The sequence below is a fragment of the Ptychodera flava genome, unplaced genomic scaffold (genome assembly GCF_041260155.1).
Source record: "Ptychodera flava strain L36383 unplaced genomic scaffold, AS_Pfla_20210202 Scaffold_68__1_contigs__length_638736_pilon, whole genome shotgun sequence".
NCBI lineage: Eukaryota > Metazoa > Hemichordata > Enteropneusta > Ptychoderidae > Ptychodera > Ptychodera flava.
The window spans coordinates 94928-113725 of record NW_027248390.1 but is presented as its reverse complement, the minus strand read 5'-3'; the positions used below and the strand labels follow the sequence as shown (position 1 = coordinate 113725).

Below are 18798 nucleotides of genomic sequence, written 5' to 3'. Positions count from 1 at the left end.
TGTACTACGCTGCCAAATGTTTCTGTTATTGCGGGGAAAATGTTTTAGAGCCTAAAATGACTGATGCAGATCTACGACTTAGTCGTCACACGAATGGATGTGATGCCATTTTGAGCGCTTCTCTCGTCCGGTCGTTGAATCCCAATTTGCCCGGTGTATCGCACCTTAGCCATGAAGGCGGGATTTTGCACAATGTTAGAATATAGAGTATTTACTGTATCGAAGTCCGACAAATTTCTTCCATACATATAGATTACAGACTATATTGTGAGTCTAATATCGATATCACGTATTCAACCAGTACGACGATGTGCCTTGTATCTGGACACGCGGGCTCTGTGAAAATAGCCGTTATTTACCTGATATTATTGGCTATTTGGGAACTCTAATATCGATAATAGACGATATAATGTCTTGCATTGTATCTTGACACGCCGAGTTTGCGAAATTGCCGACATTTGCCCGATAAATACAGGCGATTAGAGATTCTAGACTTTACTACAATGATGTGTCTTGTAACTGGGCGCACCCGATGACTTTGGGACTCTAATATTGATATTAGATTTTACTGCAATGATATGTCTTGTATCTGGGCGAGCCGGTTCTGAGAAATCGCCGATTATCGATATTGCCTGTATGTATCCGAAATTTATAGGCAATCTGGGAACTATAAATTGATACTGGACGATACTAAAATGGGGTGTCTCATGTCTCCTCATGCTTGTTCTGTGACATCCCCGATATTTACCCGATATTCATCAGCGGTTAAGGTACTCTCATGATATCGATACAAGACCATACTATAATGACTTGCCTTGTATCTTACCTAGCACACCGGGTCTGCGAAATCGCCGGTTTGCCCCATAAGTACCGGCGATTTAGGGACTTTACTACATTTTGACTTTACTACAATGACGTGTCTTCTATCCGGACAACGATTTTTGTATTTAATATGGTTAGTAGACGCTACTACTAGCCTTCAAGTTGTAAAATCGTAGGTACATATTTTATGTATACCAAAGATTTCACGATCTTACAGATCTAACCACGCCCGACTTCCTTAGTCCGACTCTAACATTGATACTAGACTTGTAAAATCATGGTTACATATCCGATGTATGTAAATAGGAGATTTCACCACCTTACAGATCTGCCTCAGCCCGATGTAGTCAGTACGATTCTATTTTCGATTATACTGGACAACACTTGTCAAATCGCGGGTACAATATATATATATATATATATATATATATATATATATATATATATATATATATATATATATATATATATATATATATATATATATATATATATATATATATATATATGGACCTGTGTGTGTGTGTTTGCGTGTGTGTGTGCGTGTGTGTGTGACATATGTGATTTTACTACTTCTTAACATGTATCTTGGCACACTTGATCAGTGAAATCGCCCATATCATACATATTTACCTAATAAATACAGCCGATTTCAGCACTCAATCATCGATACTATACATCATTGCATGTCTTGTATGTAGGTGTGTATTGGGTCTGTGAAATAGCCGATATTTATCGGCGATTTGGAGACTCTAATATCGATGCAAGACAATACTATACATGTCAAATCGCGGATAAATACTGAACATCAACAGGAATTAATGCCAGAAACAGGAATTTTCGGATTTCTCCTTTATATCACTGGCTACAGACAAGTCAAGAAAGTCACCTTCATGAGAACATTGTAATTGTAACGCGAAGTGCGTGCTATTTTGGACGGCGAAAACTTCGTTCATAATTTTAAAAAGTACTTTGACGTGCATGCACTTCTAAGGGAGGTATGAAATGATAAGGAGCACCATGTCCAAGTTGTCGGAGGTTTTGTTTGTTGCGCAATTGTATTCTGCTCCCCGACAAATCAGAGAGACGGGTGTGACTTACAACTGTAAAAACGTAGTGTGTTTCGTCTTCGAAAATGTCACCATACTCTGTTTGGTACCAGGACGAGGGCTCGGGTCATTTTCTGATAAATAAGTTCGAGACATTGGAGAAGCAGCGGACGTGAAAATACGTTTTTTGAAATTGCTCTGAATCTCTGAATTTAACTTTTTCTTTTTTCAATGGGCACGGGACACCAAGAGCAAATCGGAAGCAGGGGAACTTCACTATTTTTCTCCGAGGGCAAATTAGAAAAACATATATGACGGAAATTGAGTAGGAATTGGTTGCTTTGATAGGGAGCCCTGGCCTATTCTGTATATATTTTTGAAAGATCGGCTTGATTAGCTGTTCATTGAGTGTAAGGGAAGGTGGCTGTCGATATGCTGGAGATCGAAGAGCGGCGTATATCGACATGTTGACACGCTTTCGACATTATCCGATACAACAGTAGATTCTGCCGATTATTCCTATAACATTTATTGTGTGCAGAAAGGAAACGAGGAGAAATATAATGATTGTGAAACTTTAAGGCAAATATCTACAATTTCACGTTTTTACACAGCTTAAATAAAACGACTATTTGTTGACAGCGGTTAATCTACAGTCTGAGGTGACCTCCAAATAAGACTTAAACACGATTGGAACTAATTTGGGATAATTTGATGGTGTAGTGTCGATTTCATCTGCAAATGTATGCTCATCTGCTTTTCTTTTTAAGTTACACATTTGTTTTTATGACTAATGTGTAAAATTCCAACATTCAGCTATAGAGCACTTAAAAATTTTGATAAATTTGAAAAATATTAAGATCCAATTATCCCAAATTTGTTCCAATCGTGTTCTTTTTTATATTACTGTTGTTGTTAATTTATACGGCCTATTTTCAAATTTTGATGGGGTGAGTTTAAACCAAAATCTGGGAAGCATGTTTGCATCGAAGTTATGACTTGGACTCTTAGCACTGTGCCAAAAGTGAAGAATCCATAGGATTCTTCTGTATATTGTTCTGAATACTTCAAGAATCCACCAGAATACTACAATATACATTATGTATTCCACAGGAATCCACTGGCAATCAAGCAATGGATTCTGTCGGATACGGAACATTTTTAAGAATCCACTGTTCAATCCATTGCAGGATTATGCTGGATTCACGTGTAATCCATTATATTACATTTCAGGATACTGCTGGATCCTCTAATTTATAGAGAATCAAGGGACCAGTACTTTTGCCTTGTTTGATTACATAATAATGGGAGGGACAGTTGACGCATATATTCATACTTATTATTAACCAATTTTTACATAATTATCCAACACTGGCTTCAGGGGAACTGGGGTGTGGGGGTAGGTCCTCAAATAACAATATTGCTTTGTAGCTTTTGACTCATGTATTTCTACACATACATGCATCACATACACTACATTCTACTCATACAGGCATCACACACACACACACACACACACACACACACACACACACACACACATATATATATATATATATATATATATATATATATATATATATATATATATATATATATATATATATATATATATATATATATATATATATATATATTCACACTAACACATCAACACAATGAGTACTCTTTTTACAATAGAAGACACCAATGTAATGATGCTCTCTACAGCAAAATAGAGTACAGATTGCATCTGAAAACTACTACTGCAATTTAGATACACAAAACCAAGATCACTGTAAATGATTTCTTCTTTATTCCAAAGGAATGTGTAAATGTTAATAAAATAAATATAAAGCATTAAGTAAACTACACTGATTAAAAAGATACACACAAAAAAAATTCAGAACAATTTTCCTGAGACACATTCAAAGTTATCTTCAATACTGTCAAAAAAGAACTTCCATAACCTTGATAACTCTAATATCAATTAATGCAGTCACTTTTAAATATACCTGGGTCTAACAGGGAGAAATATGGTTCATCAGAACAATTTGATATCTTACTACTATCATCCCTATTGACCTATATACAAAATTTTGAAGCATTCTGTTGACCTGTTTCAGATAAATTATTTTTGACAAAAACAGGAAAATAACCCAAAATACACCAAGCAACATAAAATCTGCTTAATTAAATCCCTGTGACAATTTTAAATTATAATAGAATTCATTGTTTCACGGCCAAATCTGTGAAAATAAAACCCAGTGAATCATGTGTGCCAAACAGCAAAAGAGTGAAATTAAATCCTGGTGAAAATTAATGCTCTTTACAGTATGTTGTAAATTTTGGCAATACGTTAAAAGATATACATGTTTAGTATTCCTAAATTATGTACATTTTACTTTGTGTCAACTGAGATGTGCCCGCTAATGACTGCGTAATTCACCAAATTAAAAGATCAACTACGTGTACCTTTAAATATAGGAATAAAAAATATCAGGTCAAGAGTTTCTTGATTGAAAATGAAGCACTAAAGCTATCTACACAGCAAGAAAGGCAGACACATGCCTGTAACAGAGGCTAATCAGTACCTGTTACAGGTTCAGAGAAATAATCTTTGTTGCAAGACCAATAAAAATCTGTCAGACTTTTGGGTTGTGTGTAAAGTCTGATTCATGGTGGTACAGGAATGTATACAATGCTGTAATTTCTGACTGTATCAAGACCTATGATTACAGCAATGAAAAACCGGCGTGTGTATAGTGGTGTGTCAGCTTTGAATTTACAGGGCCTGAAAATCTGGATTTGAAAATTTGGATTTGAAAATTTGGGTGTAAATTTGTTGTAAAATTGGCAAAGTTTTATGATAGAAGCAGAAAGAAGCGTTATTGTTTGAACATTGAAAAATTTCAGACCCTGTTAGAGATCAGTATTCACAGCACTGTGTACAGGTGCTGTAACAGGTAGAAATACAGCCATGTGTTCACAGTACTGGATACAGACCTGTGCACCAGCCCCTGATAGAACTCCTTCTGTGTTTGCTGGCACAGACCTGTATCACAGTTTGTATCAGGGCCTGTGCAGGAACTGTCACAGAGGTGAATTTGTTTTGCAGTGTATGTTTAAATAACTCTTACTTATCACATACATGTATGTGTACTGTTAAATCGTAGCTTTTGTTCAACTCATCAAAATCTTAAAAACCGGCAAAAATTGCTCTGTAAAACACAATCTTGCGTATATCAGGACAAATTGATTACTGCTTACTTATATTATCCTAAGAGACCTGCATATAAGATTTCAAAGCAATCTGACTAGCAATTTCAGAGAAATTTTTGGACAAGAAAAAGAAAAATACCATCAATAACACGGTGTGGCTCACATTTGTTTCAGCATGTTTAAACACTTTATCGCTGCACCTTGATAAATTCTTGAGGACACAAAATCCAGATACGTCAAAGTGACAAATTTCATGAATACTTCAAAGATGTACTTGTGAAGTATTTGTAAGTTATGCCTTGGTTATACTTAACTTTGCTTGATGTCCACTGACCTGTGCCAGCTAATGACTGCAAATTTCACTGAACTTACAACACAAAGCTCTGTGTACTACTTTTCAAGTAAAGCAATTAAAAGTTAGAACAAATCAATTGTTGACCAACAGAGAGATAATGGATAATTACTCAGGAAAGCTATGCATCACTGTTCTGTCTCACACAATTGTCACTGAACTGTTTTTATTAGGTGGTCTCTCACTGGCTCTGCCATACTTCCTCTGCAGTATGTTGTGTCTTGAATTAGAGTCATTAAGCATTCGCTGATTGAGTGTGTCTATCAAATCGTTTAGTTTGTCAGATCGCCAAGAAGGCCTGGAGGCAATTATCCTTCTATCTGGTGGGACCTCCTCATCAGACATCAGGTCTGCAGTTACATCATTCCAGAAACCCTTCTCATCTTCATTGATCACTGCACTTCTCCTCTTTAAAATCTGTAGGTAGAAATGATAAATGATGGTTATTTAAAATAATGCAAAGAGTGAGATAAATGATGGTATAATACTTACAGGTCACTGTCATAACTAACAATATGGTACATTTGATATTTTAAGAACAACTTTGGTTTCATGACTTATAACTGATTTGAACATCATTATGTTGCCTTCCATTCCACCTATGCTTAGGAACATAAGGAAATTCATGTATCATTTTAACATTGGCATCCTTGTCCAAAGACCTTTGAGCACATCAGAATGGAACTGTCAATTTACATTACGGTACCCTCAACTAAAGCAAGTTTTGCTTTGTTTAATTTTATTTGAACCCATTAGTACATTTTCACAATTATTGTGACAAAATTGTTGACTCTGTGTATCTAATAGTGCTGACTGTGCAAAGACCCCCACCCATACTACAAATATCCAATGATTCATTCTGATTTGTACCAACAGAGATTCCCTAGTCAAGCCATTTCCGTTTACTAAAGCCGTTTACTAAATATCAAAGCATTCAGACTGGTAAATTTCGAGAAACAAATTTTTTGACCAAAAATGAGAAAAATTGCCCCCAAAATACAAAATTGCAGATTTCATCCTAATTTTGAATATATCTAATTAACATAAACCCTAGGAACCTGTACACTAGATATCAAAGCTACCAGATCAGAAGTTTCAGGAGAAAAATTTTTTGACCAAAAAAGGCAAAAATTGACCCAAAAAAAAAAAAAATTGCCAGTTTCAACATACCTTCAATAGTTTATATTGAGATTAATCTTAGATTCCTGTATACCAAATATCAAAGGTATCAAATCAGTAGTTTTTGGATAAATTTTTTTTTATCAAAAATTGGAAAAATTGCCCCAAAATTACAAATATGACAATATCAATACAATTTGTACAAGCATGACTGAGGTCATCCTGAGGAACATGAATATTAAGTTTCATAGCAATCAGACAAGCGATTTCAGAGAACAAGATTTTTTGACTAAAAACGGAAAAAATACCCTAAAAATACAAATATGCAAATTTCATCCCAATTTTTGCACACATAATTTGGAATACCTAAAGAAATCTGCATACCAAGTTTCAACCAAATCTGACCAATGCTTACTGAGTTTTAGCCATTTGCAGGATTTTTCCTTTTTTACCCCTCATTTGCATATTTTTGGCACTGACATGTTCATTTGAACAAATTCACATCTCCACCCCTAGGTGCACCTGTACACCAAATACTAAGACAGTAGGTGCTACGGTTTAGGAGTTTTTGATGTGGACGGACATACATACATACACGTACATACAGACAACATTTTTCCACCTTATACAAATACCTCCCATTTGCATATATACATATGCATATATGGGAGCTAAAAATGTATACTAAGTTACATTTTGTGAAACAAATCAAGATTTTTCTTGCACACAGTTGGTTGTTCCAAAAACAGTTTCGTATAATTTTAATAAAAGAAAATACCGCAATTATACGGTGTCGCTCAAATTTGATCAGAATTGGTATATACCAGTATGGTTACCAAAGATCAACAATAAATATTGTTTCTATCTGTTCAGTGCAGGAAAATTCTACGTTGATGTTATGACAATGATTTCTGCACAGTACAACCAGAAAAACAACAAGAAATATTTAAACCAGAAAAAAAAAGAATGACAAAAGTAAATAAGGTCTGAAACTTTAGGTACTGGATGTCAACTTTAGCAACATGCACAGCACTACAGCTAGCCCCTCTTAGTTTGAGCATAGACAGTCTCCCCCCCCCCACACTGTCTATGGTTTGAGCAGGTCTGTTAATATGTTACAGTTCATAAACAATGACAGGAAATGACTCAAGCCTGTTTCAGTCACTGGCATGCCATCACTCCTGCACATTTGCAGGATTTCCCTTTTTCTTACCTCATTTGCACATTTTTGACACTGACATGTTCATTTGAACAAATTCACATCTCAACCCCTGCATCTACCTGTACACCAAATACTGAGGTGGTAGCTTTGGTGGTATGGGATTTCAGTATTTTTTTTTTAATTGAAGACATTTCTGAGCAATTTCATGCATTCTTATGCAGTTATAAAAGGCTATTCCAACATACACACAGGGGGAGGGTTTCAGGGACGGGGGTGGGCAAGAAATTTTTAAATTTTGAAGACATTTTGGAGTAATTTTATGCATTCTTGTACAGTATTAAAGACCATTTCAGCATACATAAAAATCATTATCATTGTCAATTACAACATCTTTTAAAGGGATAAAGTTTTTAAAAAATGTCAGAAAAATTAATTCGATATCACTCGGGCCTGTCAACTGCATTCAGTTGACAAAGATTTCACCAGACTGTTGTGTAGAATTATGTTTAGCTCATGACTTGAACAAACATTTTGAAATACATCATAGAATAGGGGTTTACATAACCCAGAAAACAATCCGCTAGAATCCTGACCAGCCTGGCTGTACAAAGTTTTGTACTGATTTAAATAAACTTGACTGAAGATACCACTAAACAGAGAGCGATTCCCAGTATGAGTACAACACGTTCACTGATAGCGGTACTACAGTGATAGCAACAAGTTCACCGCATAAATTGCTAGACTTCATAAACAAATCAAACAGTTTATTCAATTCAATGAATTATAGGAACACAATTCTCAGTGATTTTAATTCACTGTACTAATTTCACAAAAATACCGTCAAGGACAGTGTGCTCACATTCGGTTTGAATTGGTCCGTTCGAGAATATTTAAACCAGGAAAAACAAGAATGACAAAAGCAAATAAGGTCTCCATATTAGGTACTAGAGGTCATCTTTAGGAACATGCATATCAACTTCTATAGCAATGGGACAAGCAGATCCTAAGTACATAAGCAAATGTCAACAACAAAAAAGACAGAGAAGGTTTGATAAAAAGAAAAGGTGGGAGTGGGTAAAAAAATGTACAAGGGATCTGGTAAAAAAGTAATGCTACCTCATCAATCTTCTAGACCATACTCCTTCTGAATATCAAATGTTCCATTCCTTGGTATTTACAACCTTGTGGTTGTAAATACAATGTGAGTGTTATCATTCTAATGTAAATAGCACTTAAGTTAGTTAGAGATGGTGAATTGCCTTCCACTGTGGGCGGTGATTACATTATCTGGAATTATCCTGGATCCAAATTTCTCATCAGTTCTTGAATGTCTTACATAGAGAAGTTGCAAAAATTGGTCAACAATGAAAACAATCACCGCAGCTTTGTTTTCTGGATCAAACTTTCCTACAAATTGATATCAAATATGACAAAATTATGTTCACAGCCTTCAAAACTGTCTCACAACATATCCTGGGTTGGTGTAGGTCATTTAAGGTCACAAACTGAGAAAATTACCTAAAATATACAAATTTGGGGGTTTCCCAACACTTTGAGCAGAAAATTTATCTAATAACATCCCTCGGGACTTTATACCAAATTACAAAGCAATCAAACAAGTAATTTTGAAAACACGTTTTCATGGCCAAAAATGACAATATTGTCTTAAAAATACAAATTTGTATATTTCAGGACAATTTCCACATATCTAACTATTGTCATCTCTTTACGTCTGTGTACCAAATATAAAAGCTGTCTGTCCAGGAGTTTTAAAAAGAAAATACTGTTTAAGATTTTTTGACCAAAAATGACAATATTGCTCCAAAATAGTAATTTTCCCAATTTTGTCATAATTTCAACAAATTAGAAGAGTAACACCCTAGCAAAGATCCAACTCAAATTTGAGAGCGATTGAGCTGGCGGTTTCAGAGAAGAAGAATTTTTATTGAAAATGAGACAAATCGCCAAAAAATTCAGTAAAAAAACAAAATTAAGGATATCTTCACAATATTCATAAAACTGTATAAGGTTCACCTAAGGTACCTGCACACAAATTTTCAAAGCAATCAAAACAGTGGTTCTCGAGATATTAATTCTTAACCATTTTCACATTTTGTAAGCTCATTTGCATAATTTTGGCAATGCAGACTTCGTTTGAAGAAAATCCCATCTATAGCCCAGGATGCATCCACACACCAAATACCAAGCTGAAGCTAGCAGCGGTTTGCATGTTTTTGATGTTGACGGACATACTGTATGTGCGTACATACATACATACATACATACATACACACATACATACAGACGCCATCAACTTCAGCTTATATGATAAACTCACATTGGTATAACCAAATGTGAGCTAATAAAACGAATCCGCGAGCTGATTATGGATCTTTTGGTGATGTTGAATATAATTGAAAAAGAGAGCTAAATTTCAGTGTTCATGTTTGATAAAATCTCAAACTAACGACACCGCGCGCCAGCCTGTACTACACCGTGTGTGTACAAAGCACCGGCAGTCAGTTGTAACACAGTACACACAACGCGATATCGGTGGACCTGAAATTTGACACTGTGATCGACGTAGCATTTCAAAAGTATGAAAAGTGATACCAAGTTATTTTTTGTTTATTTAGATTTTATGTAAACCTCCCAAAACCAACAGACAAAGTCCTACTGTTACGCAGAAAATCAAAGTTTTCAAGCGTCGACTTTCTCTTCCGCGATGCACACAACCATGGTCCCTCCACAAAACGCGATGTTGATCGACTTGAATATTGGCACCGCGGATCGTGATTGACCAGGGATGGATTGACATAGCGTTTCAAAGTATGAAAAATGAGACTCAGTAACTTTTGGTTGCTTTAGATTTGATCAAAAACCTACCAAACCCATCAGACAAGGTCCCACTCTTAAGCAGAAAACCAAAGCTCTCAATCGTCAACTTTCTCTTCTGCGTTTGAGCGAAACAAAAGTCGGCTTCATTCGGAAATGGTCGGCTATTCGCGGGCATAACGTAATTGTATATTAGTCCAATTTTCGGCTATACCCGATGTGAACGTCGGAATAATTCGGCCTGTGATAAGGAAAGCAAGGTTGACCTCGAGAGCGATTCCCAGTATGAGTACAACACGTTCGCTGATAGCGGCACTACAGTGATAGCAACAAGTTCACCGTGTAAATTGCTAGACTACATGATATAGCCACATCGGCACTTCTGAAATATTATCTTCGGCTTGCAAGACCACCCAAAAAATCAAAATATTGTTATCAAAACCAGAATTTCCGGGCCAGAGAGCGAAACAGTGCTGAAAAGTAGCCGGCCAAAATACGAAAGTAGCTGGTCAATTTGGCCAGCATCCGGCTAAAAATGAACAAGCTGCTTGTCCTCCAAAGTTCACTAGTTTAGACTAAAAACTTATCAGTGCAGACTGTAGTACATACCTCTCTTATTCTCCTGTTGTTGGCATGCCTTTTTGTGTAACTCTGTCTTTCCTTGGGACACTACCCTTTCCGTATTTTTTCAGCACCTAATAAACATCTCCAGGGGACCTGCAACTTGCAAGGATATAATTATAAATAAAAGAGTTCAAAATCTTACCGTGAAAAATCAAAATATCTGAAACACAGATGATGAATCATCATATTTCATGTGACAAAAATGACAATGAATAATCATATTAATCTGACAATCCATTGGCACTCACATTTGAATCAGACAATAGCATTTCCATGGCCTACAAAGGCTTGACATCATTGGATTCCCACTGCACTAAGCATTCCAACATTATCCCACAGCAGGTAGACTGTTAAACCATGGATGAAAGATTGACTCTTTTTACATCCATGGTCATACAATAATTTAAGGTAGCTTTCCGCCTTTGCGACGACCTATTTTCAAACGTGAATTTTGCCATCAAGATGTGTACTTTTACCCAAGTATTATATATCACCTGAAAGCTATTTCTATGAATTTTTTTGTTTTTATCGAGAAAATTAGTGTGCGATGAATTTTTTTGAAGATCTTAGTGAAAGTGTAAAGAAAATGGGTGGTCTCACGTAAAAAAGTTTAAGTCTGAGCGAGAGGGGCTATTGTTTAGGTGTTAACGGGCAATTGGTCTTCAGAATACTGGCTACAAAACCGTGTCTCAGATTTTTGAAAAAGGCCTTAGTTTTTTTCACATCGTTGAGTCAAAGTTTATCCACCGATTAGTCTTACAATGCCGCCTAATTAAGCAGCAATAACTCGACTTTAAAAATCTTCATAAAAAAACTGAGACAAGGTTTGGAGACAACCTACTTGACAAACGTCTGTGAAAATCTGGTGAACTTCCGTTGACGCGTTCTCGAGTTAAACTCTTTTGAACGTGCTGCAATGTGACAAAATGCCGAACTGAGAAAAAGGCGATTTAGTAAATTGGTTCGGTTTTTTTCCTTTTGAATGGCAATAAACAATGTACTCAACCGACAAAACACTAAAACCAGATAGTGAAATCAAAGTGTTCAACTTCAACAGTATATTCACTCATTGAAATCAGTGTCAACGGTCGAAATGAGGCTAAAAAGGGTGAATTTTGGGAGCGTTGTACTCTTTTTAGAGCGCAATCTACACAGTAGCTGATGAGTAAATAAACTTGGGAGTGCCAGGGAAGGGATTATGCATAATCTGTTGACTGATTAGTTGTAAGGTTTAAATAGAGTATTAACTGTTCGACCTAACTGTCGGAACTGCTACGGCATCTCGATGCCGTCTACACGAGCGCTTGGACTTATTACCTCCATGACAAGCGTACACTATAGTGTAAGTTTATGGCAGCATTCGATTCGACCTCGGAAACGACTCACGGCTGCGGAATGAAAGCGAGCCCGATGAGTGATATAGGGAAAACAATATTGGCTGACAACAAAAATATCTGCGTTTGTATGTGGATGTACATTTGCGGTGTCTGTGATCATGGAGATAAAAAGAACAGCTCCATGCTGTGATCCATTACGGTTAGAGTAACCGAGGATTCTAGTGAGCAGCCATTTTTTAGATCTTCACGCGCCTTGAAAACCGATTAACACTAATCAAACTACGAGCATTTCTGAGACAATAGTTCGTCCTCACTCTGTACAGCATTTCTGTGGGTGAAGACCGTTTCTGGAGTCATTTACGCTAAAATGAACCAATCGCCTGTCGGCGGCATAAAAGTCAAAGGAGAGAAGTTGAGAAAACATGAACATAGAGAAAAGTACGTCATTTCATCAAGCGCAAGTTGCATGCGATAGACCGCTCGTCAAGCGTCATACGTCACAGATAGATAACTCTCTGCTGTCGTTCGTATCCAACATGAGTACCATCGATTCCAGGCGAATATGATATCAGACCCGTCTTCATTACATGTAAATTTCAGGATTAGGATGGTGTTTTGCACTGTATTCAAGTAGTTAGCCTGTAAGCGTCTCATTCAATGATGACATGTTGATGAAAACTCAGGGCGATTACGTTATTACGTTGTGACGGTCAAATTCATATTGAAATTTGTCTTCGGTCCTGCAGCATTTTGGCTACTGCCATGATAACTGATAACAATGTTGTCGTGTCCATTCCCATAAAATCATTTGATTCACATTCGTCCGGTGTACGATGAACATTTGTTAGTCGACGTATGTTTTTACCTTGTCAAGGTCGGTAACGAAATGGGACAAGGAAAAACGGGACCGCGGGATTGAAACGACTTCGACATTATCAGTTCACTGCCATTGTGCCAAAACGTCTGCAAACCAAAGCAGCTATTGTTTTGTGGCGTGTGATTTCTGCATCGCTACGTATTTTGCCTTGGGAAAATTTCCTGTCGATGTCTTGAAGCCCATGCAATTTGTTTCCACCTTGTATTTTCTAATCCCAAGTAGTTCAAGTGCCGCGGTTTCTGATATTTCATTTTTATTCATAAATTGTTCAACTCACTCAGTATTCTCATCGAACGGACAATGTCGGGTTTCTAGACCTTTTGGCGCAAAGTCGTTTCGGCCGCACAATTTCCGACGCCAAGACGTTTCGGCACTACCTGGTTGGGGGAACTCGTGCCAAATGTTACAAATCAAAACACTGAGAAGTATAGTGTCAGCATTCACATGCTTTAAAGTTTGTGAGAACATGGTGAAAAACCGTGAGAAAAGAGTTTCATATCATTTTCAATAGCAATAGCCGCCGACACTGTCAAAGTTTGAAAAGCGGCGCCTAAACGGCACTGTAAAAGTCATACTGGTCAGAACGCAAAGGTCACGCTTATGAATATGACTGGTCTGTCAGTTACTTATAAGTTTGAAGGGAAAAAAATAAATCGTAACGGGGGTGTCGAAATGTCTTGGGGCCAAAAGAAGCCGAAACTTCGGCCGAAAGAGGCTGAATGTTGCTTGAATGTTGAAGATGTGAAGGGTGTCTGTTGCGGTATTCAAGTGTTCCCGCTGTCACTGAGGCCGCCAGTGGAACGTACCATTTATGTATACGGGACAGTCTCTTCAAAGATATTTAACATTACGAAAATTATCCACCACTCCTGGTGCTTTTACAAAAGCACAAAAATGTCCCAGATAAATATTTAGTGTGTGAGCCATTTTTGCAATCTGAAATTGTACCGTCAACAATGTCATAAGTCTGACCTTGTCCGATTGTGTCGATAAATTATGATCTTTTGGGAGCGGCCACCCCTATGAGAAAAACGGTAAGACCCACCTTTCGCCAGGTACACTCTATGGTCTTGACCCAAGCAGTGAACGGTAGGTGTTAATGGGATTTTCACGCGGATGTTGTCTAAGTGCATGTGAATACTGTGACGCTGCTTGCTTAGCGTAATCCCTTGTCAATCAAGACTTAACGGTAGTCTCAAATGCCAAAATGTACACCTGTGCCTCTCGTACATTTTTATTCCAAAATTTCACCCAAAAACAGGACTTCACGACCAAGATATTCTACACACAAGGAACATCAATATTATAGGAATACTTTTCAGGGATAAAAGAAAAATCGTGTTTTTATCTCAAAATACCAAAACAAAGGCAGAAAGCTACCTTAAAATGTGCATGTTGAAAATAAGACCACATTTCATTTGCAACAGAAATTGTACTAATTTAGAAAGTTAGAAGGGAAGTGATGCAAAATAAAATGACATATCATGTTTATGTAAGATCAGAATTATTCTCATGTTTACTTAAATGCAGATGAGCTGCAACTTTTGACATTTTTTTATGATTTTTATATTTAGATTAAAGGGACAAAGTCGCCCATTTTTTCATGAATTTTTGTTTGATTTGAGATACTACTTATATTGTTTGACATGTTGAAAGATACCCATTCAATCAGTATCTTTCAACATGTCAAACAATATAAGTAGTATCTCGTATCAAACAAAATTCATGAAAAATGGCCGATTTTGTCCCTTTAAAATCAGTTCATAGCAATGTTCTGCGTAACTCAGAGATGTTTACTCTAGTGTTATTATCCACCGAATTGGACTGCATGGGGAGATTTTCGTAAGACAAATAATAAATGGGTGCCCCACCCAAATATGGCCGCCTCCATGCAACTACATGATAAACAGTGTGAATGGTGGATGTACACATTTAAATCTTTACAAATACAACATGGTGCAACCCACTGAAAGGAAGGGAAAGGGATTCACTCCACTTAGACAAAAATTCTTGTTTTCACCTATTATGGCAAGAATTTTAAAATGGCGGGAAATTTAAAATTAACAAAGATGCGCTCAATTTCTTGTCTATTCTGCCACAAGCAAATGCTGTTGAGGCACAGTTAATGACTATATCGTTCAATTTGTAGATTGCAATGAATATCTGAAGAAATTGAAGGTACTTTGAGGTTGGACAAATTTCACAGTGTTGCAGCTCACGGACCTTTAAAGCCCTACTGGCAGTATCTTTAAGCATTATTTTATGACTTAACTTTCAAGTCGAAATGAGTTTGTGAGAATGTATAAGGTGGTGCGTAGGAAGCTGGGTAGAAAGGACTGATGTAGGGTAGAGCTGTGTGCATGTGACATGGCCAATGAATGTAAACAACACAGAAAGGCACCTTATAGTACGAAAGTTCTCCCCTTTCACTTGTAGAAATAAGAAGAAATCAAAATGACTTCGGCTTGATCAATCAGCCATGGGGTTTTAAAAATTGGTAGTATGCGTTTTTTTTCTCTGTTCTCTTTTAGAAAATGCCTGAGTTTTCAACGATGCATTTGTTGTTAAAAATCAAGATGGCATCCACCATAGGTCGGCAATTCGTTTTTTGAACGACGAAAATTGCCAATCAACATTGCCAATCACTGAACATTAAATTTACGGTATTTTATGAATGGTGAGACACTTAATTTGATGTTTTTTCTTCCAAAATGATGATTAAGGGGATAGTGATTTTGTTTGTATCTTTGTTTATCCGTTTTAAGACTTAGGGGTACAGTCGCGTACAGTTGTCTAGCAGCAATTCCTTGCAAGCTCAATCTTTTTTGGAGGCCAAAAGGGTACGCAACAGCTTTGAAAAGAAATGAATTTTTTTGTATAAAAATGTGAAAGAACCTTGAGGCTCCCATCCAAATATCGAAACGTTTATGTTACAATATATTTTGGTCTTGACAAGTTTATCCAGCAAAATTGCTGTTGTGAATATCGCCATGCATTCTGGTCATTTTGGTAAAAATTAGCGTATTTTTCATGCAAATTCACGTACTTGTCACCTTTAAGGTGTCAGAGATTCACAGATTTTTTGTAATTGATATGTTTACCCGCAACGCGGCTCTGAGCGAAGAAACAGGAGCTGTTTCCAGACCGGTGGGTGGAGGGACGGTGATTCACTACACATTGTATCTATGAGGAAAGCATTAAATCTAATTTTTCAATACAGAACTAGCCACATCTGTGTATTTATAGATGCTTGATTATTGATATTAATGTGCTTAATTAGACTGAGCTGGTTACTATTGAATGTGTGTGCAAGAAATTTGGTTTTTCGAATATCACCAGAATGTTGATGCACTATACACTGACTTACATTCCGCTCTCTGTAAAATCTGCGAATAGATATTTTTATATACATCACAAGTTAAATCTGTGCTTTTAGAAATGTTTCACAATTGATATAAATGTACATGGTGAGAATAGCATTTGAAAGCAGATGCGAACAACAAATATGCTATTGGACTTTCACCCAAGTGATTGCATATATTTCTAAAGGTTTTAGGTATTCTTTGAAAGTTCAAAGGTCAAATAGGAAATTTTACGTCAATTATTAATAAAACATCAAATCAGACTGTGTCACAAAGGACAAATGAAAGTTGGGGGCAATCTTTTTCTTGAAACACTTTTGAAGGGTGATTATTCTACATTTTCGAAACACCAACCAACACCCTAACCCTATACTCCCCCCCCCTATAATTTCTGTACAGTCCCTCGCCATGAAAAGGTGACATTAGCATAAAGTTGCCTGGGAATTGGATGTTCATTGTTCATTTGAAATTATCAGGAATATCGATGATTTAAACAACACAAGCGTTAGACATTTTGCAAGATAAAGACATTGCTGAACACGTTTATACGAGGAGTAGTAGACGTATGTAAGACACTTGGGCTGGTTAAAGAATAGAGGACAACTATACATACCTGGTATGTACTGTACACGACCGCCGTCCAGCTGATGCAGGACTCAGCGGCGATCGAAGCCTTAAAGTGCGTGTCGACCTTTCGCTCGTGCGAAAAGAGTTGCTCTCTTCCGTCCAAATTGCTAAAATGTGTTGTCGAGTTTCGTCCCGATTGAACGGAGAATAACTTGCTGCTTGTCGAACCATTGAGCTTTTGGTAGTAGCTCTATCTGGACAAATGACACGATCGACGACTCATCAGTTGCACTAGATAAAACGTACAGCGTAGTCGTCGAGATGGTCCAGGATTTCAAGGGTAGACTCTGTAGGCATTCCTAAACACGGGCGGGACATGTCAGTAGCAGTAGTAAACGCTAAAAGATGAACGACTGGAGATTTTGATCATTGTTCGCGACACATGTAAGCGACGCCAAGCTAACACATGGCGTCTTCTGATTGACCTTTGACCAATATGGCTTACGGCTCCTTAGGTTTTCAAATATTCACGAAACGGACTGCGAAGAATTTGATAACTCTCATTTTTTACTCAATCTTGAAGAAAATGTTATTTTTTTCGCTCTCGTTAGACAAGAATATTGCTAACTTAGCCCCATCTTCGTCTTACGCCAGATAAATGTACAAACTCAAGGGCAGCGGGCTAGAGGGCAAAGTTTCGCTGTGCTATCAGACTGCGGCTTGTATTGTATTTACGCAATATTATCCTCATGAATATTCTGTGTTACGCACACAGACGTGCCAAACCCGTGCACAGAACAGGAACATCGAAAAAGCTGTTCCAAGGCGATTTTTGAGTGCAGGGGAAATTCTAATTTTGCTCGGGCAGGGCACATGTTTTTAAGTGGCAGGGGAGCAAATTTTAGTGTTTGTTTTCTAGGGCATGGCAGATATCGGTTGATTGTCCAGCTACTTTTAAAATGGGGACAGGGGAAGTTGAGCCATGATGTTTCCGGGGATTGTGACACAGGACAAGTACTTCTAACTTTTCATGTCTGCAGGGGAAAAGGAATGACAAAATTTTGAGGGGAATTTTTTCCAGGCCCGGGGAAATTGGCAAGTTTTTTCGGCACAGGGCAGGGGAGCTTCAAAAATTCATAGTAGGGAGGGGAAGCAGGCAAAAATAAGTGGGGAATGGGTAAAAATGAAGTTTGAATGCGGGAGGATAGGTCAAAAAAGTTTGAATGGGAGGGCAAATTATGAATTAATTACCCTCTTGACTTAAAATTAGTCAGTTCACATTGCTTGTCGTGCACAATATATCTTATCATTAGTAAGGACCCCTTCAAAAGTGAATTGTTCGTTGGCTGCACCTGACTGAACCGGATATTTGGCGAGGTCTTTTTCAAAATAGTAAAAAATAGCAGCAATTAGGCCTAATTAAAACTTTGGGTAAGGCCTATAATCGTGTGTCAGCCATACTACAGAGGTACCAAAACGACTGAAGACAGT

General features: G+C 37.2%; 1 long non-coding RNA gene across 1 annotated transcript; it reads right to left on the bottom strand.

The window, feature by feature from the left end:
- Positions 1 to 3643: 3643 nt before the first annotated feature.
- Positions 3644 to 17809, bottom strand: LOC139128770 (uncharacterized). The gene is made up of 3 exons (XR_011551404.1): positions 17354 to 17809; positions 11150 to 11257; positions 3644 to 5841 (listed from the first exon to the last, which is right to left on the bottom strand). It is a non-coding gene; the product is annotated as an uncharacterized lncRNA (long non-coding RNA).
- Between the last annotated feature and the right edge of the window lie 989 nt (positions 17810 to 18798).